This window comes from Anomalospiza imberbis, chromosome 5, assembly GCF_031753505.1.
Source record: "Anomalospiza imberbis isolate Cuckoo-Finch-1a 21T00152 chromosome 5, ASM3175350v1, whole genome shotgun sequence".
Lineage (NCBI taxonomy): Eukaryota > Metazoa > Chordata > Aves > Passeriformes > Viduidae > Anomalospiza > Anomalospiza imberbis.
Window position 1 is genome coordinate 53,768,056 of NC_089685.1, and position 22,685 is coordinate 53,790,740.

Here is a 22,685-nt window from a genome sequence, read left to right on the forward strand (position 1 = left end):
TAGAAAGGGATGAGGAATCAGCACATCAGTAACCCTCTTCATTTAACATGAATTATTACACAGATGAAAGAGCATTCCCACAGCAGTCTCCTGACACTAAGCAGCACCACATGACATAAAGATCATTACACACAGAGCTCCCAAATATTTCAAGGAAATGGAGTTTTTCAGCTATGCTTTGAATCTTTCAGGCAGTGAACACTCTTCAGAGATACCCCATTTGAGACACCATTCATTTTCCCTGACACCTCTAATGAAACAAGTGTTCAAACAATGAGCTAGGCCTAAAAGAAAGGACAGAGTAAGGACACACTGTCCTGGCAGAGTTGAGCTTTGCTGGGATACACCTCTAGCCTAAGGGAGAAATCCTTGCCTCTCAACTGTATTGCAGTGAAGTCATAAACAACATGTTTTATGGTTTTATCTCTTCATAATCCAGTAATTGCTGTAAATAGGTGCTTAACTCTCACCTGAACTAATGACCTCATTTATACCCTCTCAGGTAATAATATTGAACTGAGTAAGAACCTAGCTTAAACAAACCTGACTCTGTGGACAGTGTGTCTGCCTGGGCCACATTGATGTCCTGGGGATTTGGGCTTCAGATGCCTCAGGGAATGAAAGCAGAAATAGGAGATTCCTGTCCTATGCCTTGCTGGAGCCAGGGAAGATGCAGCAGTGCTACAGATCATCCTGCACACCCCTTACCCTGGCAGGCAACACACAGTCCCTCTTTGGCAAGCAGTGTGTGGAGTTGGAAATGGTTGATGGTGTGGGGAGAACATGAGCTATAATAAGCACAAGGTAGAGAGAGATTATGGGAGGAATTTTCCTGGGGAACTAACCATCCATATTCTAAGCCACCTCACTAATTAATTACTCCCATAACCACAAAATGCTTTAATCCTTTCTCTTCTACCCCCAGACTCCATTTCTTTCTGTCAGTCATTTTCCCAAAGCAGCCTTGGCAATGCAATTAATTGGTAACAAATTAAAGCAGCTACAGCACAGAGAAAACCTGAGGACCATACAAAGTACATTCAGCTGAATTTTAAACCAGGCAGCAGAACAACTGTTGTACTTCTCTGTGCTTGTACAACAGACAGCAGTGCAAACTTCAAATGAAAAGTTTAAAAGAAGCTGCTGCAGAATTTGCAATTTCTGGCACTATAAATGCAAAGAACTCAGATTTCAGGTGAGGAACTGATGTTGTGCTTGTCACAGAAGGAATGAATTTCTGAAATAACTTAAGTAGATACAAATATTTTAATAAATTGAAGATAAGCCAGAATTCAGCCACTGCTGCTTAGTATGTGTTTCCCTGCAATGAAACTCACAAATCTCAAATTATCACATTAAGGAAAGTTAGGAATATACTGGTGATACAGCTGCATTTCAAGCTCTAATGTAATGAGCAGAGATAAGCCACAATATCCCAGGTCAATTTTTGGGGTTACTGATGTAGTTTCGAGTAGTCTGGGTCTTAATGAAGAAGTGCAAAACAATGTGAACAGAAAATCATTGGCCTGCAGCATGGAAAATTCTGGGTATAGCACTACAATTTCACAGAAATAGGTGTGCTTAGCTTCTGAATTGGCTGTTTCAGTGAGTCAAGCTTGTCTGTTTTCACCTTGACTTCAATAATATCTGCAGTTATTGTTGGTATTTCTAAAAGACAAGCTTATTTGTCTCCAGCCCTTAGGGGCTGAAGAAGTCCAGACTCACCAATTAAAGGCTTTTAACAGCTGGATGCTTCCTAACTGCTTAGCAGAAACATTAACTACTTAAAAAGAAAAAAATCCTCACCAGTCTGAAGAGGGCTACTTCTCTCCAAAGCAAAGGACGAGAGACCTGTTGAAAGCAAAAGAAAAGAAACAATTTAAATTATACATTGTTCTTCCTTCAGAAAGCCAGAGCACTTAACCTTTTCTAGCAAAAATGCATGGCCCCACTTTTCCCAGTGCTGAATACTCCCAGGAGGAGATGGTGAGATTGTATGCTCATGGCCCATCTCCTTACACTGCTCCATACAGCAGATGCTCTCCAGCACACAGAAGGCCTTGGCTGGTGCTCACCCTGATGTCATGGGTTGCTGTGTGACAGAGGTGCCCATCCTGACAAGGGCAGCTCATGGATGGCACCTGCTTTGTTCCTGCTGCTCCCAGCAGATGTTGCTGTAACAATCCCCAGCCAGCTGAGCTTGTGGCACCTTGCAAGCTGCCTGAAACTCTGTTCTTCACACGTTCTTTATTGCTGATTTCTACCCAGAGCTACTACAGGGCAGTCCCACTACACTGCCTGACAAAACTATGGAGCAGATCCTCCTGGAAACTGTTCTAAGGCACATGAAAAATACACAATTTGTGATAGCCAACATGGCTTCACTAAGGGCAAATTATGCCTGAAAAATGTGGTGGCTTTCTTTGATGAGGTCACAGTGCTGATGGATAAGGGAAGAGCAACTGTCAGACTATCTGGGCTGGGGCAAAAACATCTGACACATCTGGGTCTCTCAGCTGGAGAGACAAAGATTGGATGGATAGACCAGGAATGGATGGTCACACTCAAAGACTTGTGTTCAAGGGCTCCACGTCTGGGTGGAGAGCAGTGGTGAGTGGTGTTCCCCTTGGTACCAGAATAGGTACCACAAATATTGGTTAGCAGAGAAACAGATGCATTTGCAGCCTGATTTACACTGGGAAATAAATTCTAGCTAATCTCTGCTTAACTATTCTGCCTGCATTATTTCTGGTCTGATAATAATGATAAACTCTTTCCTGATTAATATTCTAACATCTTAAATATGTAAAAGCTACCTAATTTTTTGACTGCTGCATACCTAAGCCAATTACCATATGTTAATTAAAGAATTTGTCATCAACTAGCATTTCTAATGTTTCCCTCATAACATGCTTGCAAGTACATGTCATAGGAGGGCTTTTTTCCTCTGCTCCATTTTAAATAAATATTTTAAACTATTCCCTGTTTGCTTTTCAAGCAGAACACTCTGATCTCTGTGATCAAAGTTAAATCATTATATGAAAACTCCATGGTTCCTCTTCAGCTGACTTTTTTTTTCCAGTCGTCTGTGCTCTGATCTCTAAAAGAGTATTTCCATTTTGCTGTAAGCATAAACATCATCATAGGATCAGGTTGTATGAATGTGAATAAATGTCTGAAGTTATGCACCACTGCCTCTAATAAAGTGAATTGTGCACAGAGAATGCAAGTCACATTTTTATCTGATGCTATCAGCACTTAATGTTCATTACACAAAACAGAATAAAGTTGTCCTTAGTTTGTATTTGTCTGTTGCCAAATTATCTTGCAATAGACTTAATGTTAAAGAATTTTGACTATTTAGACCTTATTTCACCATTGATTCTTAATTTCAAAAGCATTAGCCTAAAAATGACCAAGCAAACCCACAATAACCCTTGCAGAAGGTTCTGTTACATATAAAAGTAATAAAAGTACTGAAAAGACATTGGTGTAGGGTCCAAATAACTATGTGCAAGAGGCAAATACGTTACAAATATGTTCATTTTCAGCTGCATATGCTGAATAAATGCTGTGGTCTCTGGTTTCTGGGCTCCACTAAAGGGCTCATCAGCTCCAAGAAGGACAGTGCATGCTCTGCATTTGGTTTCATACCTGCAGGGAAGGACAGAGGGAAAAGGTACATGTGGGCTATAATTAAAGATTTTGGTTAGTGAATGCTGTAGGTAGCCATTGCCACAAGGATAGCACTCAGACTGCCCTCTGGGCCAGCTCTGGTACAGGAAGGAGAGTGACTCTTGCTGAAACTGCAGTGTAGAAAAGATTTTTCCATGCTCTTGAACATATCTCACAGGCATTTCCTTATTCTGATTTATATTATTTAAGATGGGATATCAAGATGCCTCTTACTAAATATTTCATATTTCAAGTGAAGAGTAAAATATGCTCCATGCAAAACCAAACACATTAAACACCTAAAATGAGTTTTTCTCTTTTCAGACCATGAACCATGTACCAGGATAATTGGCTTTTTAACCTCCACCTTTCATATTATAGGCTTCTTGAATGGTCAATTTGTTAAGAGCAAACTTTCTGGAATCAGCTGAAGAATTAATGTGTTTCCACTGGAAACATCAGTATTTGCTGAGCAGTTGCTATCCAGAGAGGCTGGATTTTTATTTGAATTCAGAAATCTAAATAGATTTTTGAATTCAAGTGGCTATAAACCATAGCAAAAAGTGCTTAAAAGGGACTTAATAGTGTACACACTCTCTGTATAAAAGGGAACTTCTGTTCATCAAAAATTATAGAGGGAAATAAATTTTGCAACTAACTCTGCTGAGTCAAGAAGTAAAAGTAAACCATGACATGGCACTTGAAACCTTTGACTGTTGATGTCATGCAACACATCACTGTGTCCAAGAGCAGCAGAGAAAGCAGACTCTGTGCTGACAACAGAGTAACCACCTCAGAGTTGTGCTGTCTTGACAAATATAATTTCTTCCTTCCTTCTAAATCTGAATTAATTAATGTTTCACTACTTTTTGTATTTAGTCTAAGTTCCCAACCACCTGTGTTAATTAAGGAAAGTGACAAGAATAAACATACACGACCTTTCTGAAGGGCAATAAAAATAACTTTTTTTAAACAACCAAATAGCTGTGTGACAATAAATTACAGCATAACGAGAACCATATGTTAAGGGGAAAATATTCTCCTAGCAACAGACTGGAAAAGGTGCCTATTAGGGGATCACTCAACAACAAAAGGGGTCTGGATCTCAATACCATGGATATAAATGGGAGGTGGAAGTATTTTGTGGGCTTCACTTCAGCTGAGGAAGGGGAATGGAAAAATAAAGGATAGCATAAAAAGAGCCACTGAATTTTAAATTTTACTGCTACTCATTCCCCTAAATAGGAAACTTTATGATTTTTCTTTCCAGTTTCCCTTTGCTTCAGACACTTTCAGGACACTTGGGTCCCCTGAGGTCACGGAAATCCTAGAGATGCCCACATCTATCTGGTGAGTAAAGCAATCTCTAGGAACTGACAGTGTGGTAAGCAAACAGAGGAGCAGCTCAGGAAACAGGGTGATTTTGAGAATTGAACACAACCTAGGAGACATTTCTTACTTTTTTTTTTTTTTTTCTTGGTTATGTTTTGGTTTTGTGCAGTCTTCAAATGTACCTCTTTTAAAAGAGAAGAAATATTATCAACCCAAGTTGCACTTATTTTCTCTTCTTGTAATTCTCATAGCAATTTGGCCAGCTGGAGGTAAAAATAAAGAGATTTTTCTAACTGTCAGCTCTACAAACAACCTGGGGTTTAAAAGCCCAGCTGCTTTTTGTCTAGCTTGTTCATTATCACAAGTAATAGTCTGTGTGCCATAAAACTTGTATAATCTCAAACTGTCTGTTTGTTATTGAAGGCAGACTACCCTCATCACTCAAAATTAGTTAAAAATTTTCTTGAAGGCAGGTTTATTAGGAGAAAATTCAGCTCCTTTCCCCGTATTTGGGCTGTGTTTGCTATGTTAACTTTTGCCTCTAAAACACAGCTTAGAATGCACAAAAAGGAATATATTTGTACCATAGCTGTAATTTTGCAGAGCTGAACCATGGCCTTAAGCTAAGTGTAAAGATATATTGCAGTGAGATGATCTTCTCTGTTGTACTAGCATTACACTGCTTTCATTTTCCTTAGAAAATGAAGTAACGTGTCCTGTCAAGCTGTTTTCCAACACAAATCCATTATTATTCTATTCATAACTAATGACAGATGCCAGCAATAGAAGCCTGGTTCATTCATCATGTGTATTTTCTTTCTGGTTGTGCACCTGCACACGGGTTACTGTCAGGGCACTCAAGAACTCCTACTGTGCTTTTGATGCTAAATTATATGTCTCAGCAATGATTCCAGTTTTCAGGGTTCATGGATGTAAAGTATCTCTTAATCCAAAAGGAAAATAGATGGCTGAGAATTGCTGCTCTGCTGCACATGGCATAGAACACTCAACAAGGTAGGCATCACTAACAAGGGACTTAAGCTCTGCAGCACATGGAGTAAAGATTATGCCAGAAAAGTGCATAAAGAGGTTCACAGGAGCAATAGTAAGGCTGCACACATGTGTTAATTAAGGAGAAGTTGTAATTAAAAAAAAAAAAAAAACAACAAAACCCACAACAGAATCTTCAAAATAAAACTCAGTGCATCTCTGTTAAAGTTTTCCCTTCAGTATATCATGTCTACCACTCCAGACTAACTAACTACCTTTTTAAAGAAGAAACAGGGAATGAGTTTCTATAGCAGATGACGATTTTAGGACTTCTGTAGCAGTTAAAGGTCTATAGCTGTTATATGTATTGTCTTAAGTGCTTGAAGGAAGACACCAGGAATTCTAGAGCCAGTCATGTTAAGATGGAAAAGTTCATTTTAAGCCTTTATAGCAAAGACAAGAGTTTTGATTCTAATTCATTTGCAAATGTGTAGAATTTTTTAGTACTTAAGAACAACAGAGAGTCAAGCCAAAGACCTATTTAACACCCTAAAATGTCTCCAGCTATGTCTAGCCATGGATAGTGAAGGAAAATCCTAAGAGCAGAGCAAACATATCATGTTTCTTTTTTATCTGCTGGCCAGAACCAATAACATGTACTTCAAAACCCTCCTAAGGCAGAAGTACTACCTCTGGGTTTAATGACACTTGTGAATTGAAAGGTGAGAAAAAAAATCTTATAATTTAGGTGGAACTTGCCGTCTGATAATTTCACAGATGACCTCTCATCTGTGTGTTATCAAAACCAGTGAATAATGGTTCCCCACTTATCATCTCCTTGCCACTGATAATTTCACAGCCCCATATTCTGCTCTTGTTAATTATCTCTTCTTTTTATGCAGATGAGCCCTAGTTCATTTCATATCCCTCAAATGGAAAGCATTATTAACTTTGATCATTCTTATCACTACTCTCTGCACCTTTTTGAATCTTCTGCATCAATTCTTCAAGATGCTAAAACCAGAAATTCTTTGGCTCTTCTTGGTTTGGTTTCACTGTGGATTAATATTGTGACACAAAAGTTTGCTGCTTTGCTTTCCTGGGTTTTTTGGTAATGACTTAGCTTTACTCATGACTGAGTAAAGAAGAAGTGAAGAGCTGTCATTTTAGTAAAATTATCAGCTATGGCACTGGGAAGATATATATTTTTTTAATATAGACATATTGGTATAAATCAGCATATACTTAGTATTTAGGACAGACTTTCTGAGTCTGCATTATTCTACATCCACCTGCACCAATTTTTTTCCTGCCATTTCTTTGCCCAATCATTTAGTACTCTGTGGTGATTCTGCTACTCCACATGGCACTTTTATCACCCCACTTAATTTTAGGTCATCAGAATTTGCCACCTCATTCTGTACTTGCTTTACCACATAGCTTCAAGTGAGGAGCAGCACTCATTACTGAGGTAACTTAGCTCCCCCTTGTACCACAGACCTCAAGAGAGAATTAGACTGTCACAGGGACTATTTCAGTTCATCTGAAGTGCAGGTGAACTTTTTCTCTGCAGAAAATGAAGGATGGGAGAGATACACCTAATCTACAGATCTCCTCAATTAGCTAACCGGAACTACTAGCTGTAGCTGATTACAGTGTTTCATATTTGCATCATAATTTTTATAAACAGTGCTAATTTGCTGCCTAATGAGTCTGCAAGATTTTTGCTGGATGATGTTGATGATGTGAGGTTCAGTGCATTTGTTTCCTTCCTTTTTGTGAGTTTTGGAATTGTGCTGCTGTTGTTAAATGTCATAGTGATCAGAGGGAACTGAGTGGTTACAGCCATTAATTTCTGCAGAGAATTTTAGAGCAATTCTGATGTGCCCCATAACCATTCCTGGCATGTGTTCAGTACTGCAATACTAATGGAGTGATGCCATTTTACTCTAAGTACTGGACATAAATATTATTTGCATCATGGTCAGAATTTGACAGAGCAATATGACTAGCTGAGGCTGGCCTTCCAAGTGATTCTCACTTGTCCACATTGTTTATTTTCACTGTGATCCCTCATCCTGCAGGGCTGCTTTCAGAGGAGTGGTCAAGGAACTTGATTCCATCAGCTGATCGATTGTACTCAGAGGAGACACTGCAGACCTTGGCAGAGTCAAGAGTAGGTTGAAGACAGCAGGACCACAGCTGGTACCTGGTTTCCAATTTAGGAATCACCATCTGTCAATGCCCCTAAAGTCAAAAAGCAGTTCTTTCATAGAAGCAGCAGCTCACAAAGAATATCTTCATTTTTTTTTCTTTTGTTTTAATAGAAAAAAGGTAATTATTTTCATTTAGCAGGTGAAATTTCCTGTCATTTCTAGCTATAATGTCAAAGGCATATAGCTACTTTGTGGGAATTCTGAGAATTTTTGGATAATTTCAAATATTTGGAATATATTTCTTCTTTGGGTCAAAAAATCTTGACAGGTACATAATTTTTGGAAGAAAGTCTGACTATGCATTCCATTTTTATTTGTTATAGTCACATGAAATAGCTCTGTATTATGTTGAGCTGAGCTGTAAGGCAGTAGCCATCAAGGACTTGTCCATACTGTTTGACTGCCTTTGTATCCTACCAAATATCAACTCAACAGTGCAAAAACCAAGTATACAAACATATTCTGGCCTCCTCTTTGCACTGCTGTGAGGACTACAACACACTACTGTATGCAAATGCAGTTATTCCATCTACCTCAAAACCTCTCTTCAGCTACAATTGGATTAAATATTATTTTTCAGGCTAAGTAATCTCCTGACTTTTTGTTGTATCCAGTGACAGAGGCTGGGGACAGTTGCAGAGAATGAAATAATCTTACTATTTGTTCTTGGCAGGATTTTGCTGTCATAAAACAATGTTGATTCTTCTAATAGTTACCTCTATTGTGCTCACACCTTACTGGCTTAAGTTTTGTAGGGTCAAATTAGAAAATTCAATTTTTGAAGAATTTACAATTAAAAAAAAAAAGGAAAAACCAAGGGCAGGGAGAAAAAGGCAAGATGAAAAGATTAACAGCACATCCTTACTATTGCTTCTTATTACACACCTATGCATTTATATACAAACAGTAGATTATTTAACAGGGACAGAATGGGGCCATATTTCCTGAACATTTCAGTTTGAAACCACTCCTTCTCAGCCCCCTCACCTCAATCAAAAGCAAATAAAAACTAAACCAACCAGTGTGATTCCTGGACTGAGAGTGAGGTTACATGGGAATCAACTCTATCCTGAACAGAAAGCTTAGGGAAGATGTAAAAGCAATCTTCTGCCTTGGAGTAAATTACCAAGAAGAGGGATATGTGTCCTCCACTCTCTAAGGTGTATAGACAAAAAGGTAAAACAGGGCTCCTTATATTGAACCAGGACAGACTGATGCTGTCTGTAGCCAAGGTTTTCATTATGCAGATAATTTACTATTCTAAAATCGTGAACACAGTTTGCAGACTTTTCATCCTTGAAAGTTTGAGATCTAACTCAATCAAGACTTGAACAAATTGCTCTGACCACTAAGCTCAACAAGAAGCAACCTCACATCCCCTCCCATCTGAATTGTCCTGTGGAAAGCTACACAAAAAATTTCTAAGTTGCAGTTGCACAGATTTGCCATCTGACTTAAGCACTCGTGATCAAAATTTGCAGAAACATTTTGAGTAATTTCTGTTCTGCATGGTTAAGAGTCCCAACCTTAAGACACTAAAAAACCCAACAAATAAACCCTCACCAAAACCCAAACAAAAAATCAAGTGTTAAACTCCTATTCAAAGCTCAGGTCTAGAAACTGAGAGTGCTCTTAATCATCTGCAAATATTTAGCCTAGTGAAACGATAAATAGTTGTAGTTGCACATTAAAGGCATTTTCTAGTTGTATCACAGAGATTACAACAGAAAAGTATACAGCAATAAGCAGATATCAGTTACTACTGTTGGAAATGCTTCCTGGTTTTTATACCAACATTAAAATATTTCCAGACTGATGAAGAGAGAAGGATTAGCTGTTTGTTTTAGGTAGAGGTCTTCTGTGAAAATAAGCCCCACTTTTGCATTGTCTGAAAACATGGCAAGCCTTTCAGCTTCTTGAAGGAAAAAGAGCAACTATATTTGGCTTCTTCTATTAGATCTTGCTCACATACATTATCATCCCCAAAATTTATCCCTATTTAATAAAACAATAGCTTGAAGCTTTGCTAAATAGGAAAGACCATTACTTTTTGGGGAGCAGTAAAAAAAGCTTGCCATCACTAGTAACTCCTTAAAATTATCTCCTCCCAAATTTACTGATGCAAACCATTTGAGGTAATAGCCTTGGCAAAAATCTGTCCAACAAAACCAGCTGACTGTTGCTGCCTTCTGTCTCTAAAGCATAAGTCATTTATAAGCCATTTTAAATAGGAAATAGCAAGAAGAAACCCACCCGATATGAAAAGCAGCAGCCCAAATCTTCAGAGGGTATCCACTACACTCAGTTAAAACCATTGATTTTTTTTTTTTCCCGGATTTATATCAGTTGCAAATCTGGTTCAGCCCCTGTGAACAGCTGCTTCTAATCTGCTTTAATACCATCCACATTGAACTGCTTATTGTTATGGGTTTAGGGCAATACAAAGAAAGAGAGGGTTTGGATATAGACATGGCTGTTGTTTATTGCCTGGTTATTAAATTGTGCTGATTTTGGCTGGGGATATTTAGTTACCAGCTGGGGTTAGACCACAACATAAGTTTATAGGGTTTTTCACAGGATTTTTGAGAAGTGGGGGTACATAAGCTAGCAATGATCTTTTAACTAGGAAGATTAACCATATGATAAACAAAGTAAATAATGTTAAATCTCAGGGACCAGTTAAGAATAGCAGCTGTTGTTCTGATAGGACATAAAAATTTTATTAGGGCTACCAAACTATCAGTAAGGCTATCTACTGGCAGAAACCCAGGTGTATTACACATGCACCCACACATATCCCTTTGGGACAGAGGGCAAGGGTATGAAGTTTTTCTCATGTTTCGGGAGAACAGTCTTGGGTTTACAATACCGAATGTTATGATGGCACTGTAGGCAGAAGACACAAAAATTGCTATATGATCAGCTTCTCTGCACAGGAAGGAGACTCAAGACTGTTTTCTGAGAAACTTGGATGAGTTATCTTTTGAAAGCTATCAGGGAAAGTGAGAAGGAAATAAATGACTGTATGGCCAAAAATTCAGATAGTAGTATCTTTTCTTCTACCACGTTAAAAAAAATGTAGCCCAAAACTCCAAGTGTCTAATCAAGCTGTTTGACATGTTTTTCAGATGATGGTAGGGGTAAGCAGGTAGACTCAGTAGCTAACATTTTAAAAGTGTTTAGCTTTGCTTAGAAACTGTGGCTACAAATCCCAGGACCACTCACAATCAGCACAGACTTCCCTCTTTGCAGTCATGTATAAATATGTATATGAAGTTTCATCCCTCTCTTCCTTAACCCGGTGTCAAATTTTCCTTGTAAATATGGCTTGTTCTGGGAGTGTTTACTTATTACAGATTATAAACTGCTGGCTTTGCCTGAGTGTTTTTGCCCACATTATTGAATGACAATTAGAATTTTCTTTCTCTTTGTAAATCAAAAACAAAATGCCCAGGGTTTATGTGGAAGAACTGCTGCTCTTTCAGCACATTTGTAGAGGAAAGTACTTCTAGAAGCCCAGAGGATGGAAATCTGCTGACTTCACAGCCCATCAGACAGGACTCACTGCAGTAACTCCACCACCACACCTTGGTGTTTCTCCCACACAGCTCCACAGCAGCAGCTGCTGCAGACTCAGCCAGATAACACAGGGAGAGTTCCACACAGCTCAGTGAGCAGGAGCTCCAAAACGTTAAAGACTACAGCTTGGGTTTTGATTTTTAAACTGAGGTTTTGTCGTCATTGTATGGCACCACAAGCTGCAAGTCAAAACAAAAGGCCAGATCTGTCCAGATCTGCTTGCATAAAGCCTGAGAAGGGAACAAGATTTGCATGAAATTAAACTAAATAGCAGGGAGATGGATTCTTTTTCTGCTGATGGCAGGTCTCTTTCAAAATTGTGAATTGCCAGCTTAAAGGGAGGCATAACTTTATTACTGCTTCTCTTTTGCAAACAAATGTCATCTACAGAGGAGAAGATGGACTGAAGGAGCAGACAAGGCATATATGAATAATATTGCAGCGTGGGAAGATCTAAACAGTTCAGAGTCCTCCTGTGAAGTACATTCCAAAGAATAAGAACTTTTCACTAATAAAGAGTACATTTTAAGATTACATATGATTTTTCCATTTATGGCATTGGGACATTTCATTTCTTTATCCATTGCTCTGAACCATTATCACACCAAAGAAGCAAAATCCTTAGATTTCAATTTCTGCATAGGCTGGAAAATTAAAAAAAATATTTTGCACATCTAGTTTCCATAAATTTAGGGTGACAGCCTAAAAAAGCAGTTAAGTGGTCTGAGTCAGTAGAAATTGCTACCATCTAAATAAAACAGATGCATTCACTTGTACCCACAGCCAGGAAACATTACCCATATTTTTTTGCTGTTCATACCCAAGCAATGTCTTTTTGTTTTGTTGTTCAAGCAGCTTTGATCATCTCTTTTCCACCACAGAAAAAGGCAGAGGTTCCTGTGTGCTGGTAGCAATGCCTAGAGAGACCCAGACAGAGAAGAATTCACCCAAAAGTTATATTTATCCAGGTTCCACCTGCAGCCAAGCTAGGAGTGTAGGTATATCCTGAAGACAGTGGGTTGTCAGCCCATGATTCTTATCTCCCTCCATTGGTTATATGTGGGGAATTTGTGGGGAATTTTGAAAGAATTTGAGATAGGACCTCTGAGTTGCTTTAGATGATGTGATTTATTTTTCTTATCTTCTGCATAGGTAGGAAGGGTGAGTTTGGCTCACATCTTTACTGCATGGCTCACAGGGTCACTAGACCTCTAGTTACAAGACCTTTTAAGGATTTATTGATCAATAAAACACAGTCAACAAGGATATTTATGCTTTTGACACAATCCTTAAATATTTTGTCTTATAGACTCATGCTACAGCGTAAACTTTCTTAGCCAATCATGTTATGACACACAAACCTCCAGCCCTGCATTCTAAACTCCTTGTTTGCTTTCATAACTACTTATATTTTTATGTCTTAAACTCTAAAACTCTTAATTTTGCTCTACTTAGCTTAATGTGTCTCTGCTTTAAACTATAAATCCACATTCTTGCTTCTAGTACCTAAGTTTGGAAGACATCAAAGGTCTCAGATCAAATCCTGTGTTTAATTCTAAGCTTTGACTTACAGGCCCAAAGTTCTGAGAGTTCACTGTGTTTTGGATTCCAACAGTTATAGAAAGAATTAAACCACCTCAGATAATTTTCAAATATCTGAAAGAAAGTGAGATGAATCCTCATCTCAGATATGCCTTGGATCCATTAGTTCATTTATGATATTAAGATGCTTCCTGGTATGCACAAAAGCCTCTTTTTAATTTTTGTCCCCTCTTCCTTTTATCCTGAAAAAGCACTTTTCCTCACAGAAGAGCCATTCTGTATGCAAGGAACAACTGGAGTAGCCCTTGGCTTAAAATTCGAGTTGAATTTTCTGGAGAAATCTTGAGGAAGCCATTAAAAAAGTCTCATTTGCCTACTCTCACACACACAAAAGCTTTCAGGAAGAATAATTGTTCTCTTTTGAAAAGTTTAGGGCAATTTTTCATTCCATCAGGTTTTTTTTTTATAACCTTTACCTGCAGATTTTCTCAGAGAACATTATTAAGAAATCAAGTCTAATGGTTATGGATATTTTCCCTCCTGCTAATCACTTTCAATAATCATTTTAAGAATCTTAATTTTTAATGGAGTAACACTTTTCATAAGGCTTAAAAAATAATAGGAATACATTCAACTTTTTGCTAAATATTTAATTGGAAAAATCAGCGTGCCTTTCAAGATAAAAGTGCTTTGTTACAAAGATCCAGCTAACTCTAGTAAATTATTTTTCTTAAGTTTCATGCCTGCAACACTCAGAATAAATGAGATGTCTTACAGCTTTTTTAATAAAGGAGATGGAATTATTCTTGTTAATTTACTGATTTTATTAAGAAGCAGATGAACTTTTATAACTGGAGAGAAAATGGTTTTGCAGGAAAACTGAGAGATAAATACACTCCTGGGTATGTAGTGATACTTTTCCTCCATCACTCCCTACTTCACCATACCCACTGAATTACATCACTGTGGCTTCTACAGCTATTTTGTGCATTAAAATTCACTTGATCAGCAAATGCCATTTCTTCTGAACACAGTTTGGACTCTAAGAGGACCTTAAAAACTGTAGAGTTAGATTAAATCTTACCTTTTGGCTTCTTCAGTGGAAGGCCTAAGTGACCTTTATTTTAATTATTTTTCAATTGTTTAAGTTGACTAATTGCTTTGGGCCAAGTTTACAAAGGTTTTGTGTTTTTTTTTTTTTTTTTTTTTTTTTTTTTTTTTTTTTTTGGTCCTGAGAGGTGTTTCTTGAGTTTGCAGTAAGATTGTTCTGTCACCATTTTAGTAAAAAGTCCGCAGAATTGTGGGGATAATATTTTCTATTCTATCTATATGCTACAGCCTTCCTGGAGCAGGAATGGTCTCCTCCAGCAGAGGATGAGATGCAGTGGCCATGGACCCTCTTCTGCTGTCACCAGCAATAATAGCAGCTGAAATTAATAGCAACAATAACAATAACACATCACTTCTGTGTAGAAAGTGCAGGCAGACTGGGTTTTCTTGTACTGCTGTTAATATAAAAATATTTAGATAGATTTGTTTTAGAAACATGGATTTAAATTTCACAGTCCAAACAAAGTTGTTTGGAACTTGTGTGGGAAGAACACGATGTACTGGCCCTCTTTAGAAGCAAGCAAACAATAAGCCTCTTGCTGTGCTGCCACAAGATATATTTATTATTTATTCCATTTCTTTGCCTAGATTATTTTTCAACACCAATTAAAAGCTTATTCCTGCATCCGAGTCCAAAATACCTTGGGCTTCAGCCATTCTGGGTATTCATCGTGTTTTGTCTGCCTCTTTGTTCTGCAACAAGTACTACCAGCCCAGGCTGTTCACTGCAAATACTGAATCAAGACATCATCAGGTTATTTATTTTTTCAATTGTTTCCTTTTTCTGAGAAGGTGAACAAAAGCACCCAGCATTATAAACAGGGAGGTCTTTTTGTCTAATAAAATAAGTCTCTATATATTACGAAAAAATGAAATGAAGACAGAAGGTTGTCAATTTTCTGATTCACTATGTTGCTCCAACAATTTTTTGTCAATATACTGTCCTATAATTGCATTTCAGATGCTGGAAATTTGTGACCGGCTTTCTTTCTCCAGCCACTGTTAATTCTGCTTGGCACTGATGGTTTTATCTTCATCTGGGTATCAGTCTGTCTGTCTCTAGAAAACACAAATTGAGACCTACTCTAGGCATTTCAGTAGTCCACAAAACATTCATGTCCCTCCAAGCCATAGCTAAACTTGTCAATGACCAGCAAGTCAACATGGCACTGAGTTAACACAGTCCTCATTAAGCCATGAAGGTGCCACTGCAGGGACACCACATGGCACCAGGTGCAAAATGGTGTGCTCTGTGTGGGACACCTGGACAAATCTACCAAAGCACCTAAATTGCCTAATTCTGACACATCTCCCATGAAGGCAACCTTCAGGGAACAGGCTGAAATGGCTGCAGAGACATTCCTGTAGAGCTCTGCAGATCTGTTTTGTCACACCTGTGAAGAGCTCGCAACATTTCTTAGCATGTTGGGACATGCAGGGGGCCCATCTGGAAATGAGTGAGCCCTGAGCTCCGTGCGTACTTTCAGCGCTCATCCTCTTGCAGCTGGCAATAACTCAGAGATTTGGGAGAAACAAGTTCAGATCTCTTCCTTGCAATGAATTTTCTCTGTGACTTTAGCAAGCAGGTACTCACTGCCACAGGGGAGCAGCTGCACTGGTCCTAACTCCCCATGCTGCTGTGCAAGTCCTGGACATTGCAGACTGTCTGTCCCACCGGCTCCTTCCTCCTGCATGTCACATTCCCCAGGAAAACCTGCTGAGCTCTGCAGGACTTTTGAAGCAATATGGTGGGTACTTCTGTGAGGCTGTGGAATAGGGACACAGTCCTGTGACCTCAGGTGAATTGACCCTGGCAGAAGTCCAGAGAAAGGGGATAGAGGGTGAAAGAAAGGCCATCAAGAGGTCTGTCAAAAGGTCCATTAATATGTCACGTCACTTAATGTGGGCAGTGTTCCAGCCTGACATGACATGACCACCACTAGGCTCTCTTCTAGAGCAAATTCTACAACTTTGTCTTTGAGCTCACAAGAACACTGAGATGATCACTAGCCAAGATTGAAACACTTCTCTGCAGAAACAGCAGGAACTATTGACATATTTTAATACAGACACAAAGACAAATAAAAATAAAATAAACAAAATCTGGATCAAAACAGACTGATTATCTTCCTAAGGGGCAAAACTCAGCCCACAGACTAGATAGTGAAGAGTAGAGCTCCAAAGCTGAATTGTCAGAGGGCTAAAACCTTGGCAGAGTGTCCTGCAGAAACACAACAGCTCCTATATTCATTGTAGAATTACAATTACTGATTAATACTCATCCAAGGCCCAGCTGCTTCTTCCACAACTGCTATAGGAGTGCTCTCTCTGGAGAGAGAGCCCTCTTGATGCCAAGGTGAGTTCCTTGTATAAATAAAGCAGAAAGCAAAGATTGATGCTGAGAGTGGAACAAAGAAACCTGACAGAGGATTTTCTCTCCATCAAATACAGCATGCAAAAAGCTATTTTTTTCTGTGGCTCCAACTGACTGACAATGCTGGCAGGAGGTACCAAATGAACCCAGGCAAGAACAGAAAGGGATTTACTTGTGCCACTGGAAGGCTTTCTGTGCTTTTCTAGGGAAGTTATTCTGGATCTGAGCTATGACATCAGTATCTCTCTATCTAAGGGCAAGACAGAAACTTGCTTTTGGCCATTAACCTCAACAGTTCCCTTCAGCTGCCCAGCTTGTGAGGCTCCAGCTACTCCAGCATAATAATCATGGGTCTGCACTCATCCTCCTGCAAGAGAGCACTTATGTAGGGAAAGTCAAGGCAGGGGGAGCTGACACAGAGTAAGAGGTATGTAGCTCAAATCTCTATCCTTTGCTGAATTCTTATTCTAACTTTTAACTTTCAGTTTTGTACTTGAATACTGGAAGCCAATCAATTGTATGGCATTTCTCTATGACACTTTAACTTGGGGGTAATGGAGTGGAATTGACTTTGAAAAGCAGTAGATGATTTTGAGAATGCAAACATTTACCAACTCTGCTGAGGAAGAACAAGGCAATAAAACAAAAAAGAGGGAAGGACTACATATAGACATGAATGTAAAATTAAGATTCTATTTGATTTCCTAGCATTTCTAGAAGAAAGGGCATATTGAATGCCACTTGGTTTAAATCCTGTTGTCTATGAGAGCATACAGAATGGAGAAAGATTTGTCATGCATTCTTCAAGCTCTCCATTTTCTGCCTAGCAAATATGTAGCACACATCTGGATGTAGCCTTTTCTGCATCTCCTTTACTTTGAAATTGAGTATTTATGAGATTGGAAGGAGACCAGTACAGTGAAAAGGGCAAGAGGACACAGTAAATGGGAAATGGAACTTTGCAGTTAGAATTGTGCTTTGTGAATCATTACCTTTTGGAACCTCCCCTGATTTCAGGATAGATATTTGTTAATAAGTTCTTCTTAACAAGGGTTGCAGATACTTATAGATTTGCAAACTGGCTGCCATGGAAATAATCTCATTAAGCTCCCCTAGCAAAATTCTGTCCCCTTTTACACTGTTGGTACTGAGGATGACAGATTCTACATCCTGACTTGTTTTCTTCAGTCAGGTTTGTGTGTCTCTCAGGGTGTCAGGACTGTTTACCATTGGAGTTTACAAAGAACCATCTCCTTCTTCCTCACTCCCTTTCAGTCAACATTTGGGCAGCACAAATGAAGTTCCCAGGAGCCCCTAGAATACTGAAAACACAGGGCACCAGGAAAATTGTAAACTGGTGTGACAAGACCACAGGTAAAATCTGAGACAAATTAAAGAGACATGAAGACTTTTGAAGGAAAAAAATACAGCAAGCAAACCCGAACACTGTGATTACTTACACTTGCCTGGAAAAAATGTTACATTGTAATTTCTAAGACTGCAAATCTTCATTTTTTTGTGTATTTTCAGCAAGAAGATCATTTTTTCCTCACACAGAGAAGTGGTAGGGGAAAGATTATTTATGAAATCTTGTGACCCTTAAAGAAACTTACCCTCAGTCACAGTAGGGGTGCTGTCAACACTCAGACTCTCTTTGAGAATCTCTAGGTAAACAGGATACCCAGAGGCTCTTCTCACACTCTCTTTAATTTGCTGCTCTGTGTATCCTGGGCTTGCCTGCCCCCATCCCCAGCACAGTCCTACTGTAGGCACATCAACACAAATCCAACCCAGGAGCACTGATAGCCATCACAAGACCTCATCGTTGCACTCAGGAAGAACAGGAAGTCTTATTTCACCACAAAATCCGACTTCTCTTACAGGTGTGCTGGCATAGAAGAGTTGGCTTTGCAGTAGTAGGCTCCACTCTTCCTTTTTGCTGGAAGGAATCACTCAGCCAACATCAGCATGCCTGGCAGTGTCTCCTGTTAAAATGCTCTGCTCTGTAATTTCTGTGAAACCTTGTATGGCACTAGGGTCACCCAGAGCAACTGGAATCCATGACAGCAAAGATACCAGACACAGGTCAGGAACTCAGTTTTCCACTTGGGAGTTCCTTCATAGATTTTTGTTTGCTACTGTCTTAAGATAAATCTCTCTGAAAGCTCTTCAGTGTCAAAGCAAACTGGGAAAAAGGTCAAGAAGAGCTTTGATGCTACTACTCTCTCCATTCAAGTTTGCTTTCCTCACAGCCCTGATTAGTCTATCATTTTCATTCTCCATATCCTTCTTTCCCTTGAAAAAGCCCTTCTTGATTGTCCCCAGACAAGGTGTTTGTATGACTGATCTGTGAGCTCTGAATTAGAGATTCACAACTATTTGCAAGCAGGCTGGTGCATTCACACAGAGGACAAAGCTCAGTTCTGGACTTTGCTTAGCTGGTTCAAGTCCAGAGTTTGGTGCACTTCACCATTCCAAAGTTTTCTTCCAAACAGAAACCTTTCTTAAGCTCATGAAGGACTGTCAAGCTTTTGGCATCACTTGCTCTACTATTCCTGTCATCTTCCCCATACAGGTGAAATCCAGTAATTCTGGTTCACGGAAGAAATAAGGAATTGGATTTTGGCTATTTGTGGGTCAGGACCTGAGCAATGTCTGCAATATCCTCCACAAAATTTCTGGGAAGTGAGAGTGTTAACCTGCGATAAATCTGTCAGTGTTTTGGCAAATTAAAATCTCAGTCATGTGATAATTAAAATTTTTTCTTTGCCCATATGGCAAATAGGGACACCAAGAACAATGATCCACCAGTCCTAAGGTATTAGTTGCCACTGTCAGTCCTCCAGACTTGAGCAAATAAATGGGAAGAAATCACCTAAAAGACCTGACCAGGACTCCATTGTGATCTGTTAATGGTCTGTCCCTTTAATTCACTCTCCAACATTGCTTAGGTTTCAGGAACTTTGCAGGGTCTTATTTGCCTTGCCCACTGCCTCTATCCTCTCTTCCCCAGCTAAAGTGGGACCACCCTTTGCCATGAAGACACCATGGTAAAAATGAAGGTGCCTGGACTCTCCACAGATTTGTGTTAGCATCACCCCATAGATTTCAGGAAAACTTAAATGATTTTTATGGGCCCAAGAAATTTAAATCATTAAAGAATGATAGCTGCCACCTAATACCCAGATTTAATACCAAAACCATATTTTGCTGGCATTATTAGTTATTGGAGCACATATTTTTAATTTAAAGCTTAAAAGATAATGGAGGAATAGGTCAACAAGAGGAACCTAGAGATAGTAACAAAAAGAGACCATTGATGCAGTTAATGTCATCAGGACAAGTCAAGTATCAGCTGTCTGTGCATGAAGATAATCAGGGTTTATAGTGCAGAAGTGAGTCTGTGTGGGATTAAGTTTGGACTATTTCATCAATTACATAGCCGTAAGCTATAATAAAAACTAATAATACTTTGCACTTGCACAGTGCTTTCATCATCAGATCTCATCTAGAAGTACTTCATAAACATTAATTAAGCTACCTGCCCCTGTGAAGTATATATTAGATTATTATTGTTACTATTATTATCAGTTTTTTAAACAAAAAAAGCAGACAAGTTACTCACCCAAGGTCATCTCCATCATGTTTATGAGGTCTGTCACCTGACAGTCAACTGAGATGCTGTTTCCAGGCTGAAATGAGGGATGGGGTGATCTGGGGATGATAAAGTGATACTGCTTGTCTCATATTTGTACTATAACTCCATAATTTTAAGACTGGTGTATCCATATCATGATGTAGATTCATTAATGCCTAATTTGAGCTGTCTCAAATAATTTTTTTTTTCATTCACAAAACCTACAGAAACTGAATATCTGTGAGCTCGCTACTGTCTTATTAAATTTATTTTGAAACTGGCCAGTGTACTCAAACATCATAGGAAGGAGCAAGAAGTATCATAACGTTACCACAGGTTTGTTTTCCTCTGTCTTTCACTTTTGTACATATCACCTGAAGATGATTGGACTATAAAAAGCTTACATTTTAGGTAAGAGATAAGTGTTTTTTTTTCTTAAGTGGACTTTCAAGGACTAAGGTTATACAGCAAAGTGATTGTCGTTTGACAAACCATGAATTCCCTGACTCACGCTCTGCTTTCAAGGCAGCCCATGTCATTACAGGCTTTCCTTAGAGGTTAAAGATACCTGCTTTTATAGAAGTCAAAACACCTAAGGGACATAGGTTACAAAGATATCACTGACACAGGGAGTAACAGAGAACAGCATTGTGTCACAACAGGGTGACCACTGACATCCTTGGCAAACCCAGTCATTTTAAAGCATTTGTTACCAGGAGATCTCAAAGTGACATGAAAAAGGAGTAAGTTTGGTTCTTTTGTCCATGTATGGGGAGTGGGAAAGCCAAGACACGGAGCAGTGAGGTGAGCTGCCTTTCACTGCTCAGAAGTGGGGTCTCCAGACATCAAGGTGTATTGCACAAGGTGTAAATTCCAGTGTATTTCCCTGTAAAAATGAGTCTTTTTCACTGTGCTTCTGAACTTGCTAGAACGTGTGAATGTGCCTTTCCAAATACAGATTTGGAGGAGCTCTTGAATTGTAGCAGAATTAAAGTGAATGAAAGTGATATGACACTTGTAAAACCCATATCCTATCTTATTTATCTGTTGTCCCTGCATGCCAAGAACAATCATCTTAAGCTCCCTATTTTGGGGATACAATGCTCTGTAATGTTAGGCTCTCTCTTCTGGAAAGTTCCTCTATGGATTACACCTGCAGGAGATTTAAAAGCCCACAGAAGCTTTGGGGTTTGTGATCTCTCTGCTGGGTCTTTGATGGAGGGATGGATTCAATATGTTTTCAAAAGAGCAATAGCTTGCTAAGTGGCTATGGCATACATAGCAGTATTGGATATAGGTAAAATGACACTGCATCTCTTCACCTCCTTGAGTTTTGTCAGATAAAGCTGCTTGCATTAGGTCTGTACATAGCTACTTCTCGTCACTCTGTGAATTTGGAAATTGAAGATAAGGCCTGGCATAAGTGAGAACAGATCTAAATATTTTATCGGTCCTGATGGGTTCTTAAGCATGCACAACACCTGTTCCACAGTACAAAGTGACCTAAAGTCTGCAGACAGTGATGAAGAACAAAGACACCTTCTCTCACTGCTTCAGGAGAATGGCAAATATGGTTAAGATGGGCAAAAGCAGAGAAATACCACCTTGACCACTGCAGCCAACCTGGACTTTGGGCCTGGGCTGACTCCAGACTAGGAGACATTCTCTTTCCTTATCATCTGGCCTAGTTTAGAGCTTATTTGCTCAAGATTCACTATACTGACCTGTGAAACTATTTTCTCCCTTTTCCCTCTCTCTTGCAACAAATGGATTGCAGCAAAGAGTGAGGAAAAAGCCCACAACACCTTGCTTTTTGCAGGAGCCATCAACTCCAAGCAATCTCTGTCCATTTCCTCTGGCCACAGACCTATCACCCTCAGTTTCCAGTCCCGCTGCTGGGGAAAGAATGATTGTAGAATTAGTTTCCTCAGTAGCATTAAAGCTGGTAGTTCACACAGGAACACAACAGGAAGGGATAAACAGGCTCACAGTCACAAACTGATTGATGGGAGACTTTTAGTGGCCCACACTGAAGAGATTTAAGGCCTCATTTAAAGTTTGAATGCCACTTAAAGTTTTCTATCAATGTCACTGGGGGGTTTGTATTAGCTCTCTGACAAGTGAGATATGTGTAGGGTTTTACAGGAAAACAATTGGGTTTTTCCCTCAAATTGAGAAAGTTACTGTTTTCTTCTTGGCCATACAAAATATCTGTTAGCTGCTTGTTTGT

The 22,685-nt window shown here is 39.1% G+C and overlaps 1 long non-coding RNA gene across 1 annotated transcript; it reads right to left on the minus strand.

Annotated features, from left to right (window-relative positions):
- Nucleotides 1-704: 704 nt before the first annotated feature.
- Nucleotides 705-10,515, minus strand: LOC137475018 (uncharacterized). The gene is made up of 3 exons (XR_010999635.1): nucleotides 10,467-10,515; nucleotides 1,807-1,851; nucleotides 705-788 (listed from the first exon to the last, which is right to left on the minus strand). It is a non-coding gene; the product is annotated as an uncharacterized lncRNA (long non-coding RNA).
- Nucleotides 10,516-22,685: the final 12,170 nt, after the last annotated feature.